A 14,765-nucleotide genomic window follows, 5' to 3' on the forward strand; every position below is an offset into this window, starting at 1 on the left:
AATAAATGGTAATTAATATGCCATTATTTCAACTTTTTCTTTATGTGTAATTGTCAATATCAGCCTGTTTGAAAAAAGTTTATGAAAATTATCAAGTTATAATAATTCATTCCTAGCAGTTGACAAATCATTAGAAAAAACTGAATCTGTATTTCTGCTTTTTATATTTTCAATAAAAGATACATATGTAAAGGAAGGCACATTTCTGATGCATCACTAAATATTGTTGCAAAATTATTAATAGATGAAAAATGAAATTTTGATGTTATGAATATTTTTTTATACAGTGACTTCAGATTTGTTTCTGGGCATTTAATAATTAAATTCATTTCCCATCCTCAATGAAAAGTAATTAAAGTATCTACAGCTAATTATTTAAAACATTTACACATTCAAATTATATAAATTGACAAAAAATCTGTTTCTCATATTTATTCTGTCTTCCTTTTTATATATTTTTACCTGAGCTCCATAATTAATGTACTTTTTAATACACAATACTTCATCTTAGCATTAATTTCTCACTTACATTATTAGGTTGTCTCACAAAAGTTTATTGACTTTATCTCACCAGTTTCTAATCACAATCCTCTGCTAATCTTTTGGAGGTTACTGCTTCTTTGGACATACTAGAAAGTTACTCATGAAACTATCTGTATGTTCTCAATGTCACCAATAATTTTCATACTGTAATAGGTATCACAGATGCTTTGAATTTTTAGATTCTAGTCACTTTCTGGTAAAATGACTCACAAAGGAGTTTTTTTATGTGTGTGCTTTTTTTAGCTCTATCCTATTGCCATTGAAATTACTATTACATTTTCTTTCTGCCCCAGTATAGGGTAATCAGGATATGTTTAAATGCCTTTTACCTACAGGAACTACCATTTTTGTTGTGGCTTCACCAATACTGAGGGGTAAAATCAAGGGGACTCTATACATGACCTACATCCTCAGCCCTTTTTAAAAACTCATTTTGAAATGAATTAAGTTGTTATGACTGACCTCTAACTTGTCACTTTCCTCCTCACTTCCAGAGTGGCTGTAATTAGAAGCATAAACCACCATATTCAGCTAGGAACTATCTTTATTGCAAGCATCAGTCTTACAGAACAGAACTGGCATTCACTGCTGTCGAATGTGTTGCTCATTTATTTATAAAGCCAATGTCATAGCATTCTTGAATGTACTGTCTTCCACTTTGAGAATGGGGATGATTTGAAGTAAACATTAAAAAAAATAGAATCCATTATAATTTTTAAATAAATTGCTCACAATATGTAAGAGAAGGCATTTTTATTTTATAATTCATACAAGATATTCTTCAGAGCTAATTGCCTTTAGCTCAAGTTTAGCTATAACTAGGTAGAAAACTGATATAGACAGAAAAATTAGTAGTAGAAAGTTAAGGTAAGTAAGCATTTCAGACAAAAATAGAGTATTGGTCTAGAAAATTGACAATAGTGTGCATATCCTGAATAAATGGGATTCCAAATGGAAAAAGTAATACGGCAATAATGACTGTTATGTGAGCTTTTTAATACCCCAAGTGGGAAAAGTGAGGCTTCATTGAATTGAATCAGACTTCTAGTTTGGTTCTGTTGCATTTGAAATACTTATTAGGCCTCCAAATGTAGATGCCAGGAAGCAGATAGACATTAAGGTCTGCAACCCAGGGTTGAAGTCAGGACTGAAGATGCATTTGAAAGTATAATAACTTCGGGAAAATTATTTGAACTCTAGAGAATAGTGCGAGTCCTTTTGTAGTTAAAGCTAAGGAGGAGTAGAAGCTCAGAGAAGTATGCATCCTGCTGGAGAGCAGTGTTTGGATACGGATTAGAGGAATAGGTGATCGAGGACTGATAACGCTGGTAGTAATAACTACAAGAGCATGATCACCTATTTTGGTTTATTGTGTCTGTATTTGGAATCTGTGGGCATTCAGAGCATTTTACACTATAATATTTACTCGATCCTCTTGGCAACCAAAATTTTTTCACTATTATCTTCATTTTGCATGAGGATAAGTTGTCACAAAAAAGAGTAAAATGACTTGCCTAAAGTGAAGAATTTTGTGTATTTTTTTGTTTCTTTATTGAAAAGGCACTAGAATGAGTTTGTCTGTCATTGGAACTGGTCTACTCGAGAGAGCAAGAAATTCCTGATTTTTTTAAGAACGACATTAGGATGAACCACCAGACAAAGAGGATCGACCATGAAAGCTATGTGCTTGAGAAAGCAAAAAGGAAGTGAATCCAAAATCGACAGTTTAAGAGAAAAGATTAGTTTTTGATACTTTATTATAACCAGACGGAAGAAAATAAATGAATGAATGTACAATATGAGTAAATTGTGAATGTACACTTTGTATGTAGAAAAAAGAGTTGCTGCTTCTGTTTCATTGATTCAATGGAGAAAATCAAAGGAAGTTGATTTGTGAAGAAGAGGCAGATTATCACAAAGCTTTTTTTCTCTTAAATGCCTCAGGGAATTGATATACAGAGTCAATAAAACAAACCTTTCATAGTATGCATTTTCATGTATCTATGGCATGAGCCGTCTGTTCAGAGGATCCTTGACTCTGTAAAGAAAGGTAACACATAACTCATTTAAACAGTCCAGAGGGAAAGCTGACAAAATTCCATCAAGTCTCCAGAAAATTTGCATTAGAACCCAGTGATCTTGAAAAGTTCCATGGAGGAAAACACATTTCAGCTGACAGTCTTAGAATAATGGGATTTGGATGGGTAAAATTTTGGAGAAATGACTCACCAAGGCATGTGTAGAAGTAGTCAAATTGATTTGGCTTAAATGTAGGAAGAAAGAAGTGAGATCTAATTCACATAAATTATTAGGAACAGATTGTGAAGGGCCTTGACTATCAAGCTGTGGATAGACTTAGGCTGTAATAAACAGGGAGACAAAGGAGTTTTTAAAGCAGTAGAGAGATGTGATAAATATATTTGGAAGTACATAATGAGCCTTTCTGTTTTCTAATTTGTAATGTTTGATTTTTTTTATTACTACTAAACTTATCTAGCTACACTTTAAGTTGTCATAATTTTTCCTTCAAGCCTGGGGGAAAAGATGAGGGAAATGCTTTTGAATAGCTGAGTAAGTAGGTCCTAGATACACTGCTTTTCCTCATCTCTTACAATATAAATAATACTTTAATCAATTAGCATCCCAGATACATTTACACTTTGAAAAATATACTCCAAAGTGATTCTGGTCCAGCAACCAAATTCTATTTCCAGCAGCTGAGTAATCATTTCAATAAATATTTAAACAGCCCTACTTGCTTAAAATAATTTTTTTTCCCCACCTGTAGAAACCCAAACAAAAAGTTCACTAAGTGATGTTTTCACTAAAAAACTGTTTTAGGGCTTGGTATCTAACCAAATAAAATATTTATTTTTGAAATTGCATATAACTTCAGGCATTTTTCCCTAGGGTTTAGAAATCTCATAGGTACAAATCAGATCCTTTAGCAATTATTTTCCTTTAAAAGTATTTTAAAAATCAACCTGTAAGCTCTTTAGTCTCTCCCTTCACCACCTTTTCTAGACATATCCAGAAAGATAATTTTGAACAGTAAAGGGAAGTAGCCTTTAACTGAGCTTGATATTTCAGTATATAAACTGTACCTCTTATTTAATACCAGTGAAAAGTTAAGCATAAATAATATTTTCAGAAGTGTGTTATGAGTGCATTCTTGTCTTTTCTTGTACCAAATAATTCAGTCAGTAAACAATCTAATTATTCTGTCAAGACATGATCAAAATGTAGATACTGATCATCTGAATTTAACTTACACATTTAACAGATAATTCTTGCATATACATTTTCTATTGTGGATCGTAGTAAGTATTGGAGTTGCAAATTTAAATATAGTCCCTTTCCTCAAGAAGCTGAACTTTTACAGAGGCAATTGGAAGAAAAAGGCCAACAGAAAAGTGTGTGTTTTGAAGGCCATCAGTTTAAATTCATTTTCTGAAACATGTATCGAATAGATCTTGAATATGTTATATATGTGAGTCCTTAGTTCATTAAGTTTTCTATAAGTATAGAATTATGCAGTTCATAGGAATCATTTTTCTATAGATTTGCATTTGCATTCACATTCCTATCTTCACATAAACAAGATTGTTGTTGGTAACATTGATATTTATTACACTGATCCTCTACTGCTCTGAGGAACTGGCAGATTACTTTTTCACGAATACCTCCATTCATTTGTTGATTCACTCTTGCATCCACATGATAATAAGTATAATAAGTAGATAATAAGAAATAAGTAGAAGACACATTATGTTTGTTGATAAAAGGTTGCATAATACACACAAACTGTACTACTCATCTAATGGTTTTAAAACATACCCAGATGTCCAAGAAAATCGATATACAATGTTGCAAGTATTCTGCTAGAAATCGCTAAATAATTCTGCTAGAAGATAAGGAGATAGTAATGCATGTCCAGTAGCAATTTCAGTGAAATACGTTTGAAGATGAGGACACTGAAATGAAACTTGCAGGCTGAGAACAAATGAGTTAGGAAGGAAGGAAAAGTCAGCAATCTGTTGGAAGTGAAACAACAGAGAAGATTGAAAACCAGCCCCAGTGACTGGAGAGCAGTTACAGGGAGAAGTGATAAGAAAGTGTCAAAGCAGGTTACAGCCAAATATAGAGAGCTTCACTTTATCTTATAACATATATTTGCAAATGGCAGTATCTAGATGTCCTTCCAAAGTTTCATGCAGTCATACGTGAGGCTTTTTGTAGGTGGCTGGACCTAAAGTATGCGCTGCTGGGATCAAGGATGTGATGCTAGAATTGATGCTAGGAGTAAGGCTGCCCACCGTGTGTGTGTGGGTTCTACCTATCCTAAGGGTGTGTTGACTGCCTAAGATATAAGGAACAGAAAGAGGGTTATCCTTCTGGCTTGTTCATTGCTACTTTGCTGCCATCTGCCTACCCTGCCACATCAAAGATGTCTCCTCTGCAATGGCCCTCTGCCATGAGACCCTGCCTTGGGATCAGTCAACTATGGATTTCAGTCTATAGTCCGTTTCACTACAAATCATGAGCCCAAATAAACCTTTCCTCCTTTAACTTTGGGTGTTGGGGATTTTGTCTCAGCAACGAGAAAAGTAACTAAGACGAGCAGCTTCATGAGTTTTCAATATCTAACATCGCTTTCATCAGACAGCTAACAGAATCATAGACTGGAACAGAAGGAATGTGAGGTGAATAAATAGAGGAGCCAGCACAGGAGCCTTACATGACTTCTGCTTGTCTCTGGCAGCAGCCTTCCTCACGCACCTGGCAGCTGTCCACTCCACGGATGCTCCTGCTCGTCCCCTTTCCTTCCAGAGAAAAGCACGGTTACACAAACATTCTTCAACTTCCTGCTTCCACACACACAAATTATACGATTTTGCTTATAACCATCTTTTGTTCTTTGTCCCCTGGTCAGGGTTGTGCTTTCAATTCCATCACTTCTTCGCCTCACACAGACCTTGTTTTACTAAGTACTTTCTGTGTCACAGTTTCATTCTTTGCTTTGGTCTAGGACAAACCTGGACTGTGCTAAAGTGAGATGAAAGAAAACAGCAAAGTAAAATCCTCCTTTTGATGTCAATGTTTCTGTAATCTTTGTCCTTTTAGTCTCATCATCAAAGCCTGACTTTTCTGAGAATTCGAAAGAAACTCACTGTTTACCTCCTATATTCTCTTCACCCCACCGCAAACTGTGTTGTCCCCATCACTACAGAAAAATACTGAACAATTAACTATGACCTTGTGTGCACCATTTCTTAGTCACATTCTTGCATGGGCTCTCTGGGCACTTCACAGGGATCCTCTCACTTCCATAATATTGTTCTTTGTAGTTTTCTCTCTATCACTGTTTCCCATACTAATTCTGCCCTACAGTGATGGTCCATTTGGGCTTAGTCATGATGGAAACCAAGACAAAGACTGTTTGGCTGGCACAGTAGTGTTTTGGCAAACACATAATAGCTGGCTTGCAGTTGTAGCATTTGTGAATTTCAGTGGTGTAATTATTCCCACCAGGGCCTATTTCAAGTTTCCATAGTGAGGTGAAACGGTTTACAAAACTTCTAAAAATTCAACAGTTGTCCTTCATGTCAACAAGACTCACCACCAGGGCACAATTGGATAAGGAAATTTTCTTATCTGCATGTCAGGAGAGATCAGATTGAAATTAAGGTCAACTTTATATGTAGAGCAGTTCCAAATGATTTTGTTAGCACAAGAGGGACATTAACTGTCCAAGTCTCTGCCTAACCAATTCATCTCTCTCCAAAACCATTCTGGAAGTAGTACCATATCCATTTCTACATTTATGAAAGGAAATAGCCTCATAAGAAGAGATTTCTATTGTTAGAAATAAATGTACTCAAGAAAATCTTTCCGGCTCAAGAAAAATATTCAAAATAATTTAAATATGCATAGGAATTCAAAGCCATCCTGGAATTAGGCAGGAGACAAGTAACAATTCTTTCAGGTTTGTCTGAGTTTATCATTAATAATATTTTAACATTATACCTTTAAATTTTACTAATATACCTGAATATTACAACATCCTTGTCTTTATAATTAAAGCATCATTTTCTTCTTATTTAACCTGATCTATTTAGGGTAATAAAATTTCTATAAAGGTTTCTGGAGTCAGATGTTGTAGTTCATGGTTAGAAAGAGATATGTGGATTTTATATACACACACACACACACACACACACATATATATATATATATATATATATATATATATCGATAGTGCCATCATTATGCACTTTTCTGCTTGAGTTGTTCTAGAACTGACTCCAATCATTATAGATCTACATAGTTCTCATTACCAGCATCACCTGAGCTCAATGCCAGCTGTCTAGAAAGAAAATGTGCAGCATATTTATTATTGTCTAGAAGACAAGCAAAAGAAATCTGGCACGTCCATAGTGCTAGAAATTTAAAGGTATAACACACAGGTAAAAATCAAGAAACAATCTAACTTTTATTGAATTAATTTATTTATTAGACAATAATAAATATTTCACATATAGATTTTAGAAAACACAGAGTTTCTTTTCTTTTTCTCCAATTTAAGAAATTTTGTTTTGTATTTGTTCTTTTATACTGTTTTCTATAGAAACAAAAGTATCTGCACAATATTTCTAATTTTAATGAATTCAACAGAGTAGATTATTCTAATGCTAATCATTTTTTTTTCATGTAACACCTTATCCTGAGAATATTTATATAGTACACATAGAGATCTATAGTTTTTTCTACTGGCTCATAGCATCCATATTTGTGTGCTATATTTAATGAAGTTGCTGAAACAATTATTTAACAAATAAATAAGGAAAGTGGGACTTTCCTTTCGATTTCCAGCCACAATTTGAAATTTAAGACCAACGATGCCAATTTGTCTCTTTGGTCCCTATTTCCAAGGCAGAAGGTGCAGGCCATCACTAGTTATTGTCCCAGACCTAACTGGAAAGACAGAGGTCATTTTTCTGTCAATGTATTACTTCTTTTGCAGGACAAGGAGGAGGGAATGTTGACTCCTAAAGTGACAGACACATGCTAAAAAGTGAAACCCTCACAAATTTCAATGAAATTGAAATACATTCAAAGGTAAATAATGTGCTCTATATGTGATTTTGAAGCCAATTACATAAAACTGTCCTTTATGGGAAAATAATTTTATTTTAATTCTCGGATTCAATCCATGATTACATGTTGCATTGTATTTTCAGGCCTCTTAATGTCTACACTTCTTTGTACTAAGTAGCTTTTGACTACTGTAACAAATTCCTCATAGGATCGACTCATAAAGAGAAAAACGTTGATTTTGTTACATAGTTTGGAAGTTCCAGTGGATAATCAGAAGACTATTGCTTTGGGCCTGTGGCAAGGCAGCACCTAGCTGCAGAAAGAGATGTAGGATTAACTTTATGCACCATAAACCAGGGAGCAAGAGGGCAAGGGAGGGGCCAGTGTCTCACAATTTCTTCAGAGTCATATGCTCCATGACCTAAGGACCTTCTAGCAAGTCCCATCTTGTAAAGGGTCCCCATCTTCTAATAACACCATAGTCTAGGGCCAACCCTTTAACATAAGGGCTGAAGGAGACATCTGAAGTCCCAACAATATCAGTCTAGAAATTGTTAATTGATAGAAGTTTTTAATTTTGTAAGTTGTTTACCAAATTCCTTTGCTATTAAAAAAACATATAACTGCAATTATTGAACTTTGCAGAGTTATTTTGAGAGTGTGAGAATATTTTGCTTTTCATCCAAATTTCATTCTCTATTTTAATATCTTGTTAATGATTATTCCAGAACCTTTTTGTACTACGCTTTTTTTTGTAAATGGTGATTTTCCTAGTTGTAATATTTTTCTACATGTATTAATTGACATTCAATGACCACCAATAACTAGGCTATATCTTCAATTCAATTCATTTCCATCAGTAATAATTCCATGCTTCCTATTTTTATAAAAAATATTACAAGCCATTTCTATCATATATTTTTGTGTTTATATTGCATGTAAAATACTTGGAACAGCATAGTTCTAGGAGCTATTTTAAAAAAATCAAATACTCTTTTGCATTTTCAACAAATGCTTGCATGCTTTGGATTTTTGCTAGACATTTCTGAGGAGGAGGATGATACTCTGTTATTTATTTTTGTATTTCCTGTTTCGTACAAAAATACTTGGAGTGTTGTGATGATCAACGAACACTTGAGTGAACAGAAAGTTGCATATCTTTCATATAAATTACTGTTATTTTAAATGTTTTATTAAAGTAAAATGTGATATATTTAAATAGTGAAAATATGAATTAATTGTTACAAATTGGATGCTTATGTAAACACCCTGTAGTAAAAAATGGGATCATTGTCAACGTCCTGGAAGCTTCCCTCACTCTTGTGTAGTCAGGAGCCCATACTTCCTCTTACGAGGAATCCGCTATCTTAACATTTGAATCATTGAATTTTTTTTGGCCTGGTTTTGTATTTCTTACAGCATAATCAACCAACTTTTCTGTGTATGATCTTTCTTTGCCCAGTGTTATACTTATTCGTCTCATCCACCATGTTGTATACACACACACACACGCACACACACACACATTGTATATATGTACATTATGGATATATGTACATTATACAAATGTGCATTATTTATGGAATTTGAAGTCCTGTTTTTTCAGTATTGCATAGAAGACTAGTATGATCATGCATCTATACAACTGTGTGTGTGTGTGTGTGTGTGTGTGTGTGTGTGTGTGTGTATATATATATATATATATACTCACACACAGGTAAATATGGATAGATAGCTAAATAGATAGATTGATAGACGGATATACAGTGTCCACCAAAAATGTGAGAAAAGGAAAAAATATACATATTTTAATGCTAAATTTATTGAGATATTATGTGATTAATATACCTTTGGCCTGTACAATTACAGAGGTGCTTAAAGTAGTGCCCATTGGCTTCCAGACATTTAATAGTACTGCGAACTAGTGTTTGTGTAACCTTGGTTATTGAGATTGCTGTGCATGTATTTTCAATTTAATTCTCTAAGGGCTGACAGAGTCGTGGGTTTTCTGCAAAGCACAGCATCTTCTACATCTTCTAGGGTCCTCCATATGAAGGTAACACCATCTGTTGCAAAAATATCATACTATAATTCTTTTTGAAATATCTCTATGCTTATTGGTGATCTATCTATCATCTATCTCTCCATCTATGTCTGTGAGCATGCCGTAGTGTTGAATGTGTGTGATGTGAGGAAAGGCCAAATCATGATATATACTTATATATTCAGTATTAAGTATAAATGAATGTCATTTTTTGACTGATCAATTTACAAACAAGGTATGGGAATTCCATTTCTTTATATTCTCATCAGGCTTAGAAATTATAACCTTTTTATCATTGGTGGATGTGGAGGTATTACTTGCATGTCATTGCCACTTTGCATTTCCTTGCTGACTAAAAAGATTTTATATCTGTTTACATGCATCTTACCTTTTATAAACCACCTTGAAGAAGGGATCATTTACATATTTCATTGGTTTTTAACTTTTGATGTTTTTTCATAGTATTTATATATTTTGAATATGAATTCTTATTTACGTGGAATAGCTTCTAGTCTGTGAGTTGCATCTACATTCTCTTTATGATACTCAGTACAATACTGTTTTATTTATTGCAGTTTTGCAAAAAGGTGTACTTTTTGAAAAAAACATCTTGGTATTTTTACTGAGGTTTTAATAAAAGATGATTTTAGAATAGTAAAAGATGACTTTAGAATAGTAACTATTCTAGTGTTTGCCTTCAGCCTTCTAAAAAATTCATTATTTTATGTCTTTTTCTTTTAATTTTTTGCTATAATATTAGGTATTTCACTTTTCTGTTATTTCAGTGGTATATTTTTAATTGTACATTTAGCTCTTCTTTTTTCAATTTTTAAATAATTCCAACTTTTTTGAATTATATATAACTTTATTTATGTTCTTGCTTCACTGGCTGCAATGTCTCCCCCTTTGTTAAACAGAAATAGTGAATTCCTTCCTCTTGCTTTTTCAGACAAAAGCTTTGAGGATCTCATCATGAAGAATTGTACTTTTACCATTTACAAAATTAAATACTTTGCTTTCTATTTCCACTTTGCCAGGTATTTTTAAATCAAAAGATTCTTGAATTTTATTACAATTGTTTCGCTCCATCTGTGGAAATGATAACATGCTTTCTCTTTACTCTGCCAAAAATTATGCTTACTGATTTTGAAATACTAAAATTATTTCTATTAATAAAATTTCATCATCATGTATTTTCATTTAATATACAACTACTCAGTTTACTAACAATGTGTTAAGTATATTTGTGTATAAGCTGGGTAAGTAGGTTCATGCCTATATCCCAGCCCTCAAGAGGCTGAAGCTGAAGGTCACCTTGAGCTCAAGGTCAGCCCTGGGAGTATATTGCGCTCAAGGCCAGTATGAGGCCTGAATGACATATGAGACCCTATTTCAAAACAAGCAAACAAACAAACAAACAAAAAACGCTCTTCAGAGGGATTAATTTGTAATTTTCCTTCGAATAACATCTTCAATAGCATTTAGTACCGACATTATAATTATTTCATAATATGACCTCAGAATGTTCAACATTTTTACGATTTAAGTTTAGATAAGTTTGCTATTCTGTCTTCTTTACTTTTTTATAAGTATTAATCAGTGAAAATCTGTGAAGATTTCTGTGTAGGAGGACCTTAATTATGGGTTCTACTTCATTAATAGTGAAATAATATTTAAATTTTATAATCCTTTCAATGTGTCAGACTTGGTAATTTCACCTCATAAAAATTTGTCATCTAAAATTTAAATTTATGGTCTTTATTCTAATAGTTATATACATTTTCAAAATACTTTTATCATCAAAACTGAAATTCTTTTTATATGTCTTATTAATGAATCAGTAATTTTAAAATAGACAATATTTTTAGATTACTATATTACTTATATGGATTTCTATTTCCATTTTTACTCTTTTCTAGTTTTGTCATTTGTTTAGGATTAATCTTTGTTTCATTTAATGTCTTTTTTGTCTCTTTGTTTGAGACAGCGTCTCACTATGGTGTCCAGGCTGGACTTGAACTCACCACATAGCCCAGGCTGGCCTTGAAATCACAGTGATCCTCCTGTCTCAGCCTCCTGAGAGTTCTGATTACAGGAATGCTCCACCATGCTCAGCCTCTGTTTCATTTCAAACATCTTAAGATTGATGATTAGTCATTATCTTGCAGCCTTTCTTCTTTTCCAAAGTATATCATTTATCCTATATTACCGCTTTATCATTTTAGTGTATCACATGATTTGATACAGTTTTCATTATCATTTAATTCAAATGTTTGCTAATCTTATTAACATTATTTAATAGCAACACAGACTGAAAAATTGTTCTGAATACAGCCAGTCCTTTTAAATATTTATAGGCTTATTTCAATTACAATATTTCATTTAAAGTATTTTCTTTTTAAAAGATATAATTTTGCAGTGAAATCACAGTGTCATTGATCTACATATATCTCATTCAGCGTTTTTATTAAATATGCATATAATGTTTGCTACAACGGCTAGTTTAAGATGTTTTTCAATCATACTATAGTCTACTTATCATTGTAATTTATTGTCATAGTCGTTAGAATAGAATATTTATTAATTATGTCTGGTGATTTTGATTTTATTTCTATCTCTTCAAGCATTTGAAATTGCAGTGTAATTTTTATAATTTTTAAATTTGTAGGTCTACCAGTTGAAGAATTTTTTTTTAATCAAAAATTTATTGGTACATTTTAGGGTTATATAATGATGACACTCACCATAGAGAACAAGTATCTGTATATGGCACAAACTGTCTCTTCTTTCCTGGTCCAAGAACTTTTAATCTAATTTTTTAAAATTAAAGTTTATGTTTTCTCATATTAAAATAGTTGTATGTGCTTCCTTTTGGTTAACATTTGCACATGAAAGTTGTCTGTAATTTTCAACATTTGCATGTTTTATATTCTATATTTATCTTCTGTAAGCATCATACCGTTTAATATTTTTAATCTCGCAGTTTCTTTTAAATGGATTATGTGTTTGTTTGGATTTCCATAACAAAATAATAATATGTCACACTCACCATTTAGTAATGGCTTTAACCAGAGAAATTTTCTTAGAATTTGGAAATGGAAGGCCCTAGATCAAGAGGTTGAAATGGCTGCTTCACTCTGAGGGAAGACAATCTGTTCAATGCTTTGTAAGGTACTGGTGATTTCCTGCCATTTATTGTATTTCCTTAGCTCTTGGGAGCATCACCACGATTGTTTTCTTCATTTTCACAAAGTGGCCTTCATGTGTGTCTGTCTTCAAATTTTTCATTTTTTTAGGAACCCCAGTTATGTTGGACTAGTAGTCCACCCTATGTTGGTATGACGTTATCTTAACAAATTATGTCTGTAAAACCCCAAAATTTATAATAGATAATGTAAAATAGGAAGAAAAGGTCAAATGAGTTCATTGGTACTTTTTAAGTATACAGTACAATTACATTTTTCAAATGAAGGTGGAGGTGGTTAGGGGAAAGGCAAATATATGAGAAAAGAAGGAAAAAGCAGAAGAAAAGTTTTTTTGTTGTTTTTTTTTTTTTTTTTGGTAAATAGGGAGGGATGGAGGGGTAGAAGGAAGGGAAGAGGAAGGAGAAAAAAACAAGAACCAAGACATATAATGTACAGGTACAAATTCCCAATGATGAATGTGATCATAATGTATACTTAAAATGTATCAGTAAACTTAATGAATAATAATAAAAAATAATAATCCAAATAAGGCCACATTCTGAAGTACTAAATATGAAGATCTTAACATATAAATTTGGTAAAGCATAATTCAACCCAAAAAGAATTCAGACTTTAGTTTATCTATTTTTTATTGAGTTTATTGGTACATTTTATGTATGCAGTACAGTTACATTCATTATTGGGTCTTGGTTCTCATTTTTTCCCCTTGTTTCTACCCTCCCTTCAACCCCTCCTCCTTTTCCCATTTACAAACACTAAACTTTAGTTTATTTATACATAATTTAAATTTTTTCTGGTGGCTTTTTTTGATGCACAAAAATTTTTTAGTTTTGACCACATCTAATATTACAAATTGTATTTACTAAATTTACTAATTACTAAAATGTATTTACTCTGGATTTGCTATTATATTTAACCCACCATCACAAAAATTTGTACTTATTTTTATCAAAAAATTGTATCAAATTTAAATCAAGAAAATTTATTTTGTGTATGACATACAAAAGTAGATTCACTTTCTATCAACTATCTTTCTTCTGCCTTAGGGGTCAGGTAATTGTGGATTGAGGTGACAAGCTTGTCTAGGTTCTAGGACATTAAAAGCTTAAGCCTCTTTTATGATACAAATGTGAAGTAGACCCCCAAATTCTCATGTATTTGCAGATGGGGCCTGTTTGGAAGAGGTTGTGGTGAGGTGAGCGTGTACACCCTGCAAAAGTGTATTCCTTTCCCAGACTCCTCTGTCTCTTTGCTTTCTTGTCACCATGAGGTGAGGAGTTTTTCACCGCAGTCCTATCCCACTGTGTTTTTATCCTTGGAACCAATAAACCATTGACTGACTCCTCTGAAACCATGAGCTATAATGAATCTCTCTGGTGTCATTGTGACTATTTGATAAAATTGTAATGCCCACTAATACAACCTCTGAAAGAATCTGTCATCTTTTACAGGTCCTAGGCAGATTTGCCTGGCAATCATGTCTAGGTTACAGTTACGAGGATTTCAGAATTAGTAATGTTAACGGTTAAAGTCTCTGTTCTGGGATCTCTTACCGTGAGTTAAAGTTACTGTTAAGGAAGATGCTCCACTCCAAGTTGTGGAGCATGTGGACTTGGTCCCAGGATCTCCAAAAGATAAAAATAAATTGCTTTGAAGAGGCTGTTCTTACTCCTGTTGTATCTGATCTTTTTTTAAATGAAGTAACTGAACTGTCTATTTTTTAAATGTTTTTTTATCCATACATGTTTGTGGCATATAACAATTATTCCATAGTTGTTTTTGCTTCATTACATAAGGAAGAACTTACATCCTATTTCTTTACATTATTTAAAAATGGCAAAAAAGTCCTCAGAATTTTTATTAAATTTCTATTG

The 14,765-nt window shown here is 32.9% G+C and overlaps 1 protein-coding gene across 5 annotated transcripts in view; it reads left to right on the top strand.

Annotated features, from left to right (window-relative positions):
* The window catches only part of Lrfn5 (leucine rich repeat and fibronectin type III domain containing 5), a 240,276-nt gene that overhangs the window by 178,393 nt on the left and 47,118 nt on the right, over nucleotides 1-14,765 (top strand). Inside the window, exon 1 of one of the 5 annotated variants that reach the window (XM_033765154.1) lies at nucleotides 7,644-7,662. The exons of the other annotated variants lie outside the window; for them this stretch is intronic. The gene's annotated coding sequence lies outside the window, so the exon portion shown is untranslated. Of the gene's footprint in view, nucleotides 1-7,643; nucleotides 7,663-14,765 lie in introns of those variants that run through there. 5 annotated transcript variants of the gene reach the window in all.

The sequence above is a fragment of the Fukomys damarensis genome, unplaced genomic scaffold (assembly GCF_012274545.1).
Source record: "Fukomys damarensis isolate Sample0158 unplaced genomic scaffold, DMR_v1.0_HiC HiC_scaffold_17, whole genome shotgun sequence".
In the NCBI taxonomy this organism is placed as follows: domain Eukaryota; kingdom Metazoa; phylum Chordata; class Mammalia; order Rodentia; family Bathyergidae; genus Fukomys; species Fukomys damarensis.